Source organism: Rhynchophorus ferrugineus, unplaced genomic scaffold, assembly GCF_030347505.1.
Source record: "Rhynchophorus ferrugineus isolate W39M unplaced genomic scaffold, kcgeb_rfMv2 rfM12, whole genome shotgun sequence".
In the NCBI taxonomy this organism is placed as follows: Eukaryota; Metazoa; Arthropoda; class Insecta; order Coleoptera; family Curculionidae; genus Rhynchophorus; species Rhynchophorus ferrugineus.
In genome coordinates, this window is record NW_027472591.1 from 3907865 (window position 1) to 3922522 (window position 14658).

Genomic DNA, 14658 nt, shown 5'->3' on the forward strand with positions numbered 1-14658 from the left:
CGATAACAGTTTGCTTTGCTACTGAAATAAAAAAAAATGGTCAAATTTGAAATGTCTTTGCCACCAGCCCTCTTGAACTTGTCCGATAGCAGCTTGCTTTGCCACTATTATTGTATACTAGGTGGGCGACCGCAGTTTGCTTTGCTACTGAACCAAAAGAAATATGGTCAAAGTTGAAATGTTTTCTCCACTAGCCCTCTTGAACGTGGCTGATGACAGCTTGCTTTGCCACTACTATTGTATAGTACGAGGGCTACGGCAGTTTGTTTTGCTACTGAAACAAAAATATATATGGTCAAAATTGAAATGTATTCCCCATCACCCCTCTTGAACTTGGCCAAAGCCAGCTTGCTTTGCCGCTACTATTGTATAGTAGGTGGGCGACGGCAGCTTGCTTTGCTATTGAACCAAAAAAAATATGATCAAAGTTGAATTGTTTTTGCCACCAGTCCTCTTGAACGTATCCGATGTCAGCTAGCTTTGCCACTACTATTGTATGGTACGTGGACGATGGCAGCTTGCTTTGCTACTGAACCAAAAAAAAGTATGGTCAAGGTTGAAATGTTTTTGATACCATCCCTCTTGAACGTGGCCGATAGCAGCTTGCTTTGCAACTTCTATTGTATATTAGATGGGCTACGGCAGTTTGCTTTGCTACTAAACCAAACAAAAATTATGGTCAAAGTTGAAATGATTTTGCCACTAGCCCTCTTGAACGAGGCCGATGCAAGCTTGCTTTGCCACTACTATTGTATTGTACATGGCCGATGGCAGTTTGCTTTGCTACTGAAATAAAAAAAAATGATCAAATTTGAAATGTCTTTGCCACCAGCCCTCTTGAACGTGTCCGATAGCAGCTTGCTTTGCAACTTCTATTGTATATTAGATGGGCTACGGCAGTTTGCTTTGCTACTGAACCAAACAAAAATTATGGTCAAAGTTGAAATGATTTTGCCACTAGCCCTCTTGAACGAGGCCGATGCAAGCTTGCTTTGCCACTACTATTGTATTGTACGTGGCCGATGGCAGTTTGCTTTGCTACTGATCCAAAAAAAATTATGGTCAAAGATGAAATGTTTTTGCCACCATCCCTCTTGGACGTAGCCGATTGCAGCTTGCTTAGCCACTACTGTTGTACAGTACGTGGCCGATGGCAATTTGCTTTGCTACTGAACCAAAAAAAAATGTGTTTAACGTTGAAATGTTTTTGTTACCACCCCTCTTGAACGTGGCCGATGTCAGCTTGCTTTCCCACTACTATTGTATATTAGGTGGGCGACGGTAGTTTGCTCTGCTACTGAACCAAACAAAAATAACGGTCAAAGTTGAAATGTTTTTGCCACTACCCCTCTTGAACATGGCCGACGAAAGCTTGTTTTGCCACTACTGTTGTATAGTACGTGGCCGATGGCAATTTGCTTTGCTACTGAACCAAAAAAAAATGTGTTTAACGTTGAAATGTTTTTGTTACCACCCCTCTTGAACGTGGCCGATGTCAGCTTGCTTTCCCACTACTATTGTATATTAGGTAGGCGACGGCAGTTTGCTCTGCTACTGAACCAAAAAAAGTATGGTCAAAGTTGAAATGTTTTGCCAACACCCCTCTTCAACGTGACCGATAGCACCTTGCTTGGCCACTACTATTGTATGGTACGGTTACGACGGCAGCTTGCTTTACTATAGATCCAAAAAAAAGGTCAAAGATGAAATGTTTTTGAAACCATCCCTCTTGAACGTGGCCGATGGCAGCTTGCTTTGCCACCACTATTGTATAGTAGGTGGGCGACTGTAGTTTGCTTTGCTACTGAACCAAAAAATTATGGCCAAAGTTGAAATGTTTCTGCCACCACACGTCTTGAACGTGGCCGATGGAAGCTTGCTTTGCCACTACTGTTGTATATTACGTGGGCGACGGCAGTTTGCTTTGCTACTGAAACCAAAAGAAATATGATCAAAGTTGAATTGTTTTTGCCACCAGTCCTCTTGAACGTGGCCGATGTCAGCTAGCTTTGCCACTACTATTGTATGGTACGTGGACGATGGCAGCTTGCTTTGCTACTGAACCAAAAAAAAGTATGGTCAAGGTTGAAATGTTTTTGATACCATCCCTCTTGAACGTGGCCAATGGCAGCTTGCTTGGCCACTACTGATATATAGTACGTGGGCGACGGCAGTTTGCTTTGCTACTGAAATAAAAAAAAATGGTCAAATTTGAAATGTCTTTGCCACCAGCCTTCTTGTACGTGTCCGATAGCAGCTTGCTTTGCCACTACTATTATATACTAGGTGGGCGACCGCAGTTTGCTTTGCTACTGAACCAAAAGGAATATGGGCAAAGTTGAAATGTTTTTGCCACTAGCCCTCTTGAACGTGGCCGATGCCAGCTTGCTTTGCCCCTACAATTGTATGGTACGTGGACGACGGCAGATTGCTTTGCTACTGATCCAAAAAAAAATATAGTTAAAGTTGAAATGTTTTTGCCACCTTCCCTCTTGAACGTGGCCGATGACAGCTTGCTTTGCCACTACTATTGTATAGTACGAGGGCTACGGTAGTTTGCTTTGCTACTGAAACAAAAAAATATATGGTCAAAATTGAAATGTATTCCCCATCACCCCTCTTGAACTTGGCCGAGATCAGCTTGCTTTGCCACTGCAATTGTATAGTACTTGGGGGACGGCAGTTTGCTTTGCTACTGAAACAAAGAAAAATATGGTCAAAGTTGAAATGTTTTTGCCGCCACCCCTCTTGAACGTGGCCAAAGCCAGCTTGCTTTGCCGCTACTATTGTATAGTAGGTGGGCGACGGCAGTTTGCTTTGCTACTGAACCAAAAAAATATGATCAAAGTTGAATTGTTTTTGCCCCCAGTCCTCTTGAACGTGGCCGATGTCAGCTAGCTTTGCCACTACTATTGTATGGTACGTGGACGATGGCAGCTTGCTTTGCTACTGAATCAAAAAAAGTATGGTCAAGGTTGAAATGTTTTTGATACCATCCCTCTTGAACGTGGCCGATGGCAGCTTGCTTGGCCACTACTAATATATAGTACGTGGGCGACGGCAGTTTGCTTTGCTACTGAAATAAAAAAAATTGGTCAAATTTGAAATGTCTTTGCCACCAGCCCTCTTGAACGTGTCCGATAGCAGCTTGCTTTGACACTACTATTGTATACTAGGTGGGCGACCGCAGTTTGCTTTGCTACTGAACCAAAAGAAATATGGTCAAAGTTGAAATGTTTTTGCCACTAGCCCCCTTGAACGTGGCCGATGCCAGCTTGCTTTGCCACTACTATTGTATAGTACGAGGGCTACGGCAGTTTGCTTTGCTACTGAAACAAAAATATATATGGTCAAAATTGAAATGTATTCCCCATCACCCCTCTTGAACTTGGCCAAAGCCAGCTTGCTTTGCCGCTACTATTGTATAGTAGGTGGGCGACGGCAGCTTGCTTTGCTATTGAACCAAAAAAAATATGATCAAAGTTGAATTGTTTTTGCCAACAGTCCTCTTGAACGTGGCCGATGTCAGCTAGCTTTGCCACTACTATTGTATGGTACGTGGACGATGGCAGCTTGCTTTGCTACTGAATCAAAAAAAGTATGGTCAAGGTTGAAATGTTTTTGATACCATCCCTCTTGAACGTGGCCAATGGCAGCTTGCTTGGCCACTACTGATATATAGTACGTGGGCGACGGCAGTTTGCTTTGCTACTGAAATAAAAAAAAATGGTCAAATTTGAAATGTCTTTGCCACCAGCCTTCTTGTACGTGTCCGATAGCAGCTTGCTTTGCCACTACTATTGTATACTAGGTGGGCGACCGCAGTTTGCTTTGCTACTGAACCAAAAGGAATATGGGCAAAGTTGAAATGTTTTTGCCACTAGCCCTCTTGAACGTGGCCGATGCCAGCTTGCTTTGCCCCTACAATTGTATGGTACGTGGACGACGGCAGATTGCTTTGCTACTGATCCAAAAAAAAATATAGTTAAAGTTGAAATGTTTTTGCCACCTTCCCTCTTGAACGTGGCCGATGACAGCTTGCTTTGCCACTACTATTGTATAGTACGAGGGCTACGGTAGTTTGCTTTGCTACTGAAACAAAAAAATATATGGTCAAAATTGAAATGTATTCCCCATCACCCCTCTTGAACTTGGCCGAGATCAGCTTGCTTTGCCACTGCAATTGTATAGTACTTGGGGGACGGCAGTTTGCTTTGCTACTGAAACAAAGAAAAATATGGTCAAAGTTGAAATGTTTTTGCCGCCACCCCTCTTGAACGTGGCCAAAGCCAGCTTGCTTTGCCGCTACTATTGTATAGTAGGTGGGCGACGGCAGTTTGCTTTGCTACTGAACCAAAAAAATATGATCAAAGTTGAATTGTTTTTGCCCCCAGTCCTCTTGAACGTGGCCGATGTCAGCTAGCTTTGCCACTACTATTGTATGGTACGTGGACGATGGCAGCTTGCTTTGCTACTGAATCAAAAAAAGTATGGTCAAGGTTGAAATGTTTTTGATACCATCCCTCTTGAACGTGGCCGATGGCAGCTTGCTTGGCCACTACTAATATATAGTACGTGGGCGACGGCAGTTTGCTTTGCTACTGAAATAAAAAAAATTGGTCAAATTTGAAATGTCTTTGCCACCAGCCCTCTTGAACGTGTCCGATAGCAGCTTGCTTTGACACTACTATTGTATACTAGGTGGGCGACCGCAGTTTGCTTTGCTACTGAACCAAAAGAAATATGGTCAAAGTTGAAATGTTTTTGCCACTAGCCCCCTTGAACGTGGCCGATGCCAGCTTGCTTTGCCACTACTATTGTATAGTACGAGGGCTACGGCAGTTTGCTTTGCTACTGAAACAAAAATATATATGGTCAAAATTGAAATGTATTCCCCATCACCCCTCTTGAACTTGGCCAAAGCCAGCTTGCTTTGCCGCTACTATTGTATAGTAGGTGGGCGACGGCAGCTTGCTTTGCTATTGAACCAAAAAAAATATGGTCAAAGTTGAATTGTTTTTGTCATCAGTCCTCTTGAACATGGCCGATGTCAGCTAGCTTTGCCACTACTATTGTATGGTACGTGGACGATGGCAGCTTGCTTTGCTACTGAATCAAAAAAAGTATGGTCAAGGTTGAAATGTTTTTGATACCATCCCTCTTGAACGTGGCCGATGGCAGCTTGCTTGGCCACTACTAATATATAGTACGTGGGCGACGGCAGTTTGCTTTGCTACTGAAATAAAAAAAATTGGTCAAATTTGAAATGTCTTTGCCACCAGCCCTCTTGAACGTGTCCGATAGCAGCTTGCTTTGACACTACTATTGTATACTAGGTGGGCGACCTCAGTTTGCTTTGCTACTGAACCAAAAGAAATATGGTCAAAGTTGAAATGTTTTTGCCACTAGCCCTCTTGAACGTGGCCGATGCCAGCTTGCTTTGCCACTACTATTGTATAGTACGAGGGCTAAGGCAGTTTGCTTTGCTACTGAAACAAAAAAATATATGGTCAAAATTGCAATGTATTCCCCATCACCCCTCTTGAACGTGGCCGAGATCAGCTTGCTTTGCCACGGCAATTGTATAGTACGTGGGTAACGGCAGTTTGCTTTGCTACTGAAACAAAAAAATATGGTCAATGTTGAAATGTTTTTGCCGCCACCCCTTTTGAAAGTTGCCAAAGCCAGCTTGCTATGCCGCTACTATTGCATAGTAGGTGGGCGACGGCAGCTTGCTTTGTTACGGAACAAAAAAAATATATTTTCAAAGTTGAAATGTTATGCCACCACCCCTCTTAAACGTGGCCGATGTCAGCTTGCTTTGCCACTACTATTGTATATTAGGTGGGCGACGGCAGTTTGCTCTGCTACTGAACCAAAAAAAGTATGGTCAAAGTTGAAATATTTTGCCAACACCCCTCTTCAACGTGGCCGACAGCAGCTTGCTTTTCCACTACTATTGTATAGTAGGTGGGCGACGGCAGTTTGCTTTGATACTGAACAAAACATAATATAAGGTCAAAGTTGAAATGTTTTTGGCACCATCCATCTTGAATGTAGCCGATGTCAGCTTGTTTTGACACTACTATTGTATAGAAGGTGGGCGACGGCAGTTTGCTTTGCTACTGAACAAAACAAATATGGTCAAAGTTGAAATGTTTTTGCCACCATCCATCTTGAATGTAGCCGATGTCAGCTTGCTTTGACACTACTATTGTATAGTACGATGGCGACGGCAGTTTGCCTTGCTAGTAAACCAAAAAAATTATGGTTAAATTTGGAATGTTTTTGACAACACCCCTCTCGAACGTGGCCGATGTCAGCTTGCTTTGCCACTACGGTTGAATAGTACGTGGCCGATGGCAATTTGCTTTGCTACTGAACCAAAAAAAATGTGTTTAAAGTTGAAATGTATTTGTTACCATTCCTCTTGATCGTGACCGATGTCAGTCTGCTTTGCCACTACTATCGTATAGTACGTGGGCGACGGCAGTTTGCTTTGCTACTGAACCCAAAAAAAAAAACAATATGGTTCAAGTAGATATGTTTCTGCCACCACCCCTCCTGAACGTGACCGATGGCAGCTTTCTTTGCCATTAATGTTGTATAGTAGGTGGGCGACGGCTGTTTGCTTTGCTACTGAACCAAAAAAAATATGGCCAAAGTTGAATTGTTTTTGCCACCAATCCTCTTGAAGGTGGCCGATGTCGGCTAGCTTTGCCACTACTATTGTATGATACGTGGAGGACGGCAGCTTATTTACGCAAATAGGGTCCACCTTTAACGGTTAGGCCTATTGTATACCGGATGACGAACCTTCGGGGATAAAATACGGGCCGCAAATGAGCTCCACGTTTAACGGTTCGGCCCATTGTATACCGGCTGACCAAACTTCAGGTGTAGAGGTCGTGCCGCAAATAAGCCCCACGTTTAGCGTTTCGGCCTATTGTATACCGGATGACGACCTTTCGGGTCTAGAGTGTGTGCCGCAAATATGCCCCAAATTTAACGGTTAGGCCTATTGTATACCGGATGACGAACTTTTGGGGATTGAGTGCGTGCTGTAAATACGCCCCACGTTTAACAGTTCTGCCTGTTGTATACCGGATGACGAAACTTCGGGGATAAAATTCGTGCTGTAAATAAGCCCCACGTTTAAAGTTTCTCCCTATTGTGTGCCGAATGACGATACTTCGGGAATCGAGGATGTTTCACAAATAGGCCCAACGTTTAACGGTTCGTCCTATTGTATATCTCATGATGACATTTCGGGGATCGAGGGTGTGAAGCAAATATGCCGTACCTTTAAAGTTTCTGCCTAGTGTATACCAGATGACGACCCTTCGGAGATAGAGGGTATGCAACAAATGCGCCACACGTTTAACGGCCCGCCCTATTGTAAACCGGATCACGATCCTTCAAGAATGCATTGTGTGCCCCAAATGGGAACCTCTTTTAACGGTCCGACCTATGGTATAACGGACGACGGCCCCTCGGGGATCGAGGGCCTTACGCAAATACGCCCCAGGCTTAACGGTTTTGTCTATTGTATACCGGATGACGACACTTCGATGATAGAGATTGTGCCGCGTATACGCCACAAATTAAAAGGTTAGGCCTATTGTATAACGGATGACCACCCTTAGGGAAGAGAGGGCGTGCGGGAAATACGCCCAATCTTTAACGGTTCTGCCTATTGTATACCGGATGACCCCACTTCATAGATAGGATGCGTGTCGCAAATATGCCCCACGTTTAACTGTTAGGCCTAATGTAAACCGGATGACGAGACATCGGGAATAGAGGTGCTGCAAATGCGCCCCACATTTAAGGGTTCTGTCTATTCTATACCGGATGACGAATTTTCGGGGATTGATTGTGTGACCCAAATAAGCCCCACGTTTAACGGTTTGGCCTGTTGTATACCGGATGAAGATCCTTCGATGATAGAGGGTGTGCCACGAATACGCGCCACATTTAACGGTTAGGCCTATTGTTTACCTATTGTATTGACACTTCGGGGATAGAGTGCGTGCCGCAATTAAGCTCCACGATTAAAGTTTCTGCCCATTGTATACCGGATGACGACCCATCGGTGATAGATGATGTGCCGCAATTACGCCCCACGTTTAAAAGTTCTGCCTATTGTGTACCGGAAGACGACAATTCGGGGATAGAGTTAGTGACGCAAATAAGCCACATGTATAACGGTTTTGCCTATTGTAAACCGAATGACGAACCTTCGGGGATTGAGGGCGTTACGCAAATACGCCCCAGGCTTAACGGTTCTGGCTATTGTATACCGGATGACGACACTTCGATGATAGAGGGGGTGCCGGGAATACGCCAAACATTAAATGGTTAGGCCTATTGTATAACGGATGACCACCCTTCGGGAAGAGAGGGCGTGCGGGAAAAACGCCCCACCTTTAACGGTTCTGCCTATTGTATAACGGATGACCACACTTCAGAGATAGGGTGCGTGTCGCAAATATACCCCATGTTTAACTGTTTGGCCTAATATAAGCCGGGTGACGAGACATCTTGAATAGAGTTGCTGTAAATGTGCCCCACATTTAAGGGTTATGCCTTTGATTTGATTTTATACCGGATGACGAAACTTAAGGGATTGTGTGCGTGACGCAAATAAGCTCCACCTTTAACGGTTCGGCCTATTTTATACCGCATGGCGACCCTTCGGGGATAGAGTGCGTGTCGAAAAAATGCACCCACGTTTAAGGGTTTGGCCTATTGTATACCGGATGATGACCCTTCGGAGATATAGTGCGTGATGTAAATACACCTCACATTTAACTGTTCGATTTATTGTGACCACACTTCATGAATAGAGTTCGGGCCGCAAATAAGCTTCACGTTTAACGGTTCGGTCTATTGTATACCGGATGACGACCCCTTGGGTATAGAGTACGTGTCGCATATGCGCCCCACGATTAACGGTTTACCGTATTTTATACCGGATGCGGACCCTTCTGGGATATGTTTGGTGATGCAAATACGACCTACGTTTAATGGCTCGACCTATTGTATACCGGCAGACAACACTTCAGATGTAGAGGGCGTGCCGCAAATAAGCCGCACGTTTAGCGGTTCGGCCTATTGTACACCAGATTACGACACTCCTGGGATAGTGTGCGTGCCGCAAATATGCTCCACGCTTAAAGTATCTGCTCATTGTATACCGGATGACGACCCATCGATAATAGAGGACGTGCCGCAATTGCGCCACACGATTAACGGTTTATCGTATTTTATACCGGATGACAAACCTTCGAGGATAGGGTTAGTGATGCAAATACGCCTTACGTTTAATTGTTCGACCTATTGTATACCGGCTGACCACACTTCAGGATTAGAGGTTGTGCCGCAAATAAGCTCCACGTTTAAAGTATCTGCCCCTTGTATACCGGATGACGACCCATCGATAATAGAGGACGTGCCGCAATTGCGCCACACGTTTAAATGTTCTGCCTATTTTATACCGGATGACCACACATCGATGATACAGGGGGTGTCGCAAATGCGCCCCTCGTTTAACGGTTTGGCCTATTATATAACGGATAATAACCCTTTGGAGATAGAGTGCGTGATGTAAATACGCCTCACGTTTAACGGTTAGGCCTATTTTATACCGGATGACGGCTCTTCACGGATAGAATCCGTGCTGTAAATTTGCCCCACGTTTAAATTTTCTGCCTATTGTGTACAGGATGACGACACTTCGATGATAGAGGGGGTGCCGCATATACGCCCCACATTTTAACGGTTAGGCCTATTGAATACCGGATGATGACCCTTCGGGGATATAGTAGGGGATGCAAATAAGCTCCACGTTTAACGGTTCGGATTTTTGTATATCGGATGACCACGCTTCAATTGTAGAGGGCGTGCCGCAAATAAGCCCAACGTTTAACGGTTCTGCCTATTGTATACCGGATGACGACCCCCTGGGTATAAAGTGCGTGTCGCATATGCGCCCCACGATTAACGGTTTGGCGTATTTTATACAGGATGTTAACCCTTAAGATGTAGGTTTGGTGATGCAAATTCGCCCTATGTTTAATGGTTCGACCTATTGTATACCAGATAACCACACTTCAGGGTTAGAGTGCGTGTCGTAAATGTGCCCCTCTTTTAACTGTTTGGCCTAATGTAAACCGGATGACGACATATCGAGAATAGACGATGAGCCGCAAATATGCCGTACCTTTAAAGTTTCTGCCTATTGTATACCGGATGACGATCCTTCGGAGATAGAGGGCATGCAACAAATGCTCCACAAGTTTAACGGTCCGGCCTATTGTAAACCGGATGACGATCCTTCAAGAATGCATAGTGTGCCCCAAATGGGAACCACTTTTAACGGTCCGACCTATTGTATAACGGATGACGACCCTTTGGGGATAGAGTGCGTGCCGCAAATATGCCCCTCGTTTAACAGTTCGGCCTATTGTATACCGAATGACGAACCTTCAGGGATAGAGGAAGTGCGGAAAATACGCCCCACGTTTAACGGTTCGGCCTATTGTATACCGGATGACGACCCACCGGTAATATAGGACGTGCCGCAATTACGCCCCACGTTAAAAAATTCTGCTTATTGTATACCGGAAGACGACAATTCGGCGATAGGAATAGTGACGCAAATAAGCCACATGTATAATGGCTTTGCCTATTGTGTATCGGTTCACGAATCTCCGAGAATACAGGGCGTGTCACAAATACGACAGGTTTAGCGGTTCGACCTATTGTATACCGGATGACGAACCTTCGATGATGGATGCGGTGCAGCAAATACGCCCCCCATTTAACGGTTAGGCCCATTGTTCACCGGATGACGAACCTTCGGGGATAGAGGGCGTGACGCAAATACGTCCCAGGTTTAAAGTTTCTGTCTATTGTATACCGAATGACTACACTTCGATGATAGAGGGGGTGAAGCCAATACGCCCCACCTTTAACGGTTTGGCCTATTGTATAACGCCTGACGACCCTTCGGGGATAGAGCGCGTGTCGCATATGAACTCACGTTTAACGGTTTGGCCTATTGTATACCGGAAGATGAACCTTCGAGGATAGAGTGCATGATGTAAATACATCTCGCGTTTAACGGTTCGACCTTTTGTACACCGGATGACCACACTTCAATTGTAGAGGGCGTGCCGCAAATAAACCCTACATTTAACGGTTCTGCCTATTGTATACCGGATGATGACCCCCTGGGTATAAAGTGCGTGTTGCATATGCGCCCCACGAATAACGGTTTGGCGCATTTTATACCGGATGACAAACCTTCAGGCATATGTTTTGTGATGCAAATACGCCCTACGTTTAATGGTTCGACCTATTGTAACCAGATAACCACACTTCAGGGATAGAGTGCGTGTCGTAAATGTGCCTACCTTTTAGCTGTTTGGCCTAATGTAAACCGGAGAACAACACTTCAGCGATAGAGGGCGTGCCGCAAATAAGCCCCAGGTTTAACGGTTCGGCCTATTGTGTACCGGAAGACGGCCCTTCCAGGGTAAAGAGCGTGATGCAAATACGCCCCACGTTCAACTGTACGGCCTATTATATAGTGGATAACCACACTTCAAGGATAGAGGGCGTGCCGCAAATACGCCCCACATTTAACGGTTATTGTATACCGGATGACGGACCTTCGGGGATAGAATGCGTGATATAAATACGCACCACGTTTAACCGTTCGGCCTACTGTATACCGGAAGACGACCCTTCGGGGATAGAATACGTGCCGCAAATACGCCCCATGCTTAAAGTTTCTGTCTCTTGTATGCTGCATGACGACCCATCGGTGATAGAGGATGTGCCGCAATTACGCTCCACGTCTAAGTGTTTTGCCTATTGTATACCGGATGATAACACTTCGGGGTTCAAGGACGTGACGCAAATACGATCCACGTTTAACGGTTCTGCCTATTGTGTTGCGAATGACGACCCTTCGATGATGAAGGGGGTGCCGCAAATACGCCCCACATTTAACGGATAGGCCTATTGCATACCTGAAGACGACACTTTGGGGATCGAGGACGTTACGCAAATTGGCCCCACTTAAAACAGTTCTGCCTATTGTATACCAGATGACGACCCTTCGATGATAGAGTGGGTGCCGCAAATCCGCCCCACATTAAACGGTTCGGCCTATTGTATACCAGAAGATGACACTCCGGGGATAGGTTTAGTGACGCAAGTAGGCCTCACGTTTAACTCTTTGGCCTATTGTATGCCGGGTGACGATCCTTCGGGGATAGAGTTAGTAACGCAAATAGGCTACACGTATAACGGTTCGGTCTATTACCCGTATGATACCTACATCCCGTATGTATACCGGATGAAGACCTTTCGGTGAATGATGTGGTGCCGCAAATACGCATCACAATTAACGGTTAGACCCATTGTCTACCGGATGACGAACCTTCGAGGATTGAGAGCGTGACGCAAATTGGCCCCAGGTATAACGGTTAGGCCTATTGAATACCGGATGATGACCCTTCAAGGATAGAGTGCGTGTCACAAATGCGCCTCACGTTTAACGGTTCTGCCTATTTTATACAGGATGACGACACTTTGGGGATCAAGAACGTGACAAAAATACACCCCACCTTTAACGGTTCTGAATGTTGTATACGGGATGGCGACCCTTCGATTATAGAGTGCGTGACGCAAATACGTCCCACGTTAAACGGTTCGGCCTATTGTATACCGGAGGACGAAACTTCCGGGAGAGAGTGCGTGCCGCAAATATGCCTAACGTTTACCCGTTCTGCCTATTATATACCGGATGACGAGCCTTCGATGATAGAAGGTGTGCCGCAAATACGCCCCACGTTTAAAGGTTCTGCCTATTGTATAAAAGATGACGACTCTTCGATGAGAGAGTGGGTGCCGCAAATACGCCCCACGTTTAACGGTTCGGCCTATTGTATACCGGAGGACGAAACTTCCGGGAGAGAGTGCGTGCCGCAAATATGCCTAACGTTTACCCGTTCTGCCTATTATATACCGGATGACGAGCCTTCGATGATAGAACGAGTGCCACAAATATGCCCCACGTTTAAAGGTTCTGCCTATTGTATAAAGTATGACGACTCTTCGATGAGAGAGTGGGTGCCGCAGATACGCCCCACGTTTAACGGTTCGGCCTATTGTATACCGGAAGATGACCCTTTGGGGATTGAGCGCGTGCCGCAAATATGCCTAACGTTTAACCGTTCTGCCTATTATATACCGGATGACGATCCTTCAATGATAGAGGGGGTGCCGCAAATACGCCCGACATTTAATGGTTCGGCCTATTGTATACCAGAGGATGACACTCCGGGGATAGAGCGCGTGACGCAAATACGTCCCACGTTAAACCGTTCGTCCTATTGTATACCGGAAGACGAAACTTCCGGGAGAGAGTGCGCGCCTCAAATACGCCCCACGTTTAACGGTTAGGATTATTGTATATCGGATGACGAACCTTCGGGGTAAGGCTAGTGACGCAAATACGCCCCATGTTTGATTGTTTGACCTATTGTTTACCAGATGACCACACTTCAGGGATAGAGTGTGTGCCGTAAATATGAACCACGTTTAACGGTTCTGTCTATTGTAGTCCGGATGACGACCGTTCGATGATAGAGTGGGTGACGCAAATACGCCCAACGTTAAACAGTTCGGCCTATTGTATAACGGAAGACAACTCTTCGGGGATTGAGCGCTTGCCGCAAATATGCCCCACGTTTAACCGTTCTGCCTATTGTATACCGGATGACGACCCTTCGATGGTAGAGTGGGTGACGCAAATACGCCCCACGTTAAACAGTTCGGCCTATTGTATACCGGAAGACGAACATTCCGGGAGAGAGTGCGTGCAGCAAATAAGCCCCACGTTTAACGTTTCTGCCTATTGTATACCGGATAACGACCCCTCGATGATAGAGTGGGAGACGCAAATACGCTCCATGTTTAATGGTTCGGCCTATTGTATACCAGATAACCACACTTCAGGGTTAGAATGCGTGTGGCAAATATTCCCCACGTTTAACTATTTGGCCTACTGTAAACCGGATGATGACACATCGAGAATAGAGAACGTGCCGCAAATACGACTTACATTTAAAGTTTCTGCCTATTGTAAATCGGATGATGACACTTCAAGAATACAGGGTGAGGCCCCCATGCGCCACAGGTTTAACGTTTCGTCCTACTGTAAACCGGTTGACGACCCTTCGGTTATAGAAGTCGTGCCGCCAATGCGCCCCACGTTTAACAGTTCGGCCTATTGTATATTGGATGACGACACTTTGGGCATAGAGTGCGTGTCGCAAATATGCCCCTCATTTAACTGTTTAGGGTTCCTAACGGTTCTGCCTATTGTATACCAAAAGACGACACTAAAGCAATCGAGGACGTGATGCAAATATGCCCCACGATTAACCGTTCTGAATATTATATACCGGATGACGAGCCTTCGATGATAGAAGGAGTCCCGCAAATACGCACCACATTTTACCTACTGTATACCGGATGGCGACCCTACGGGTATAGAGTACATGTCGCAAGTGCGCGCCACGTTAAACGGTTTGGCTGATTGTATATCTGATGACAACCCTTCGAGGATAAGATTAGTGA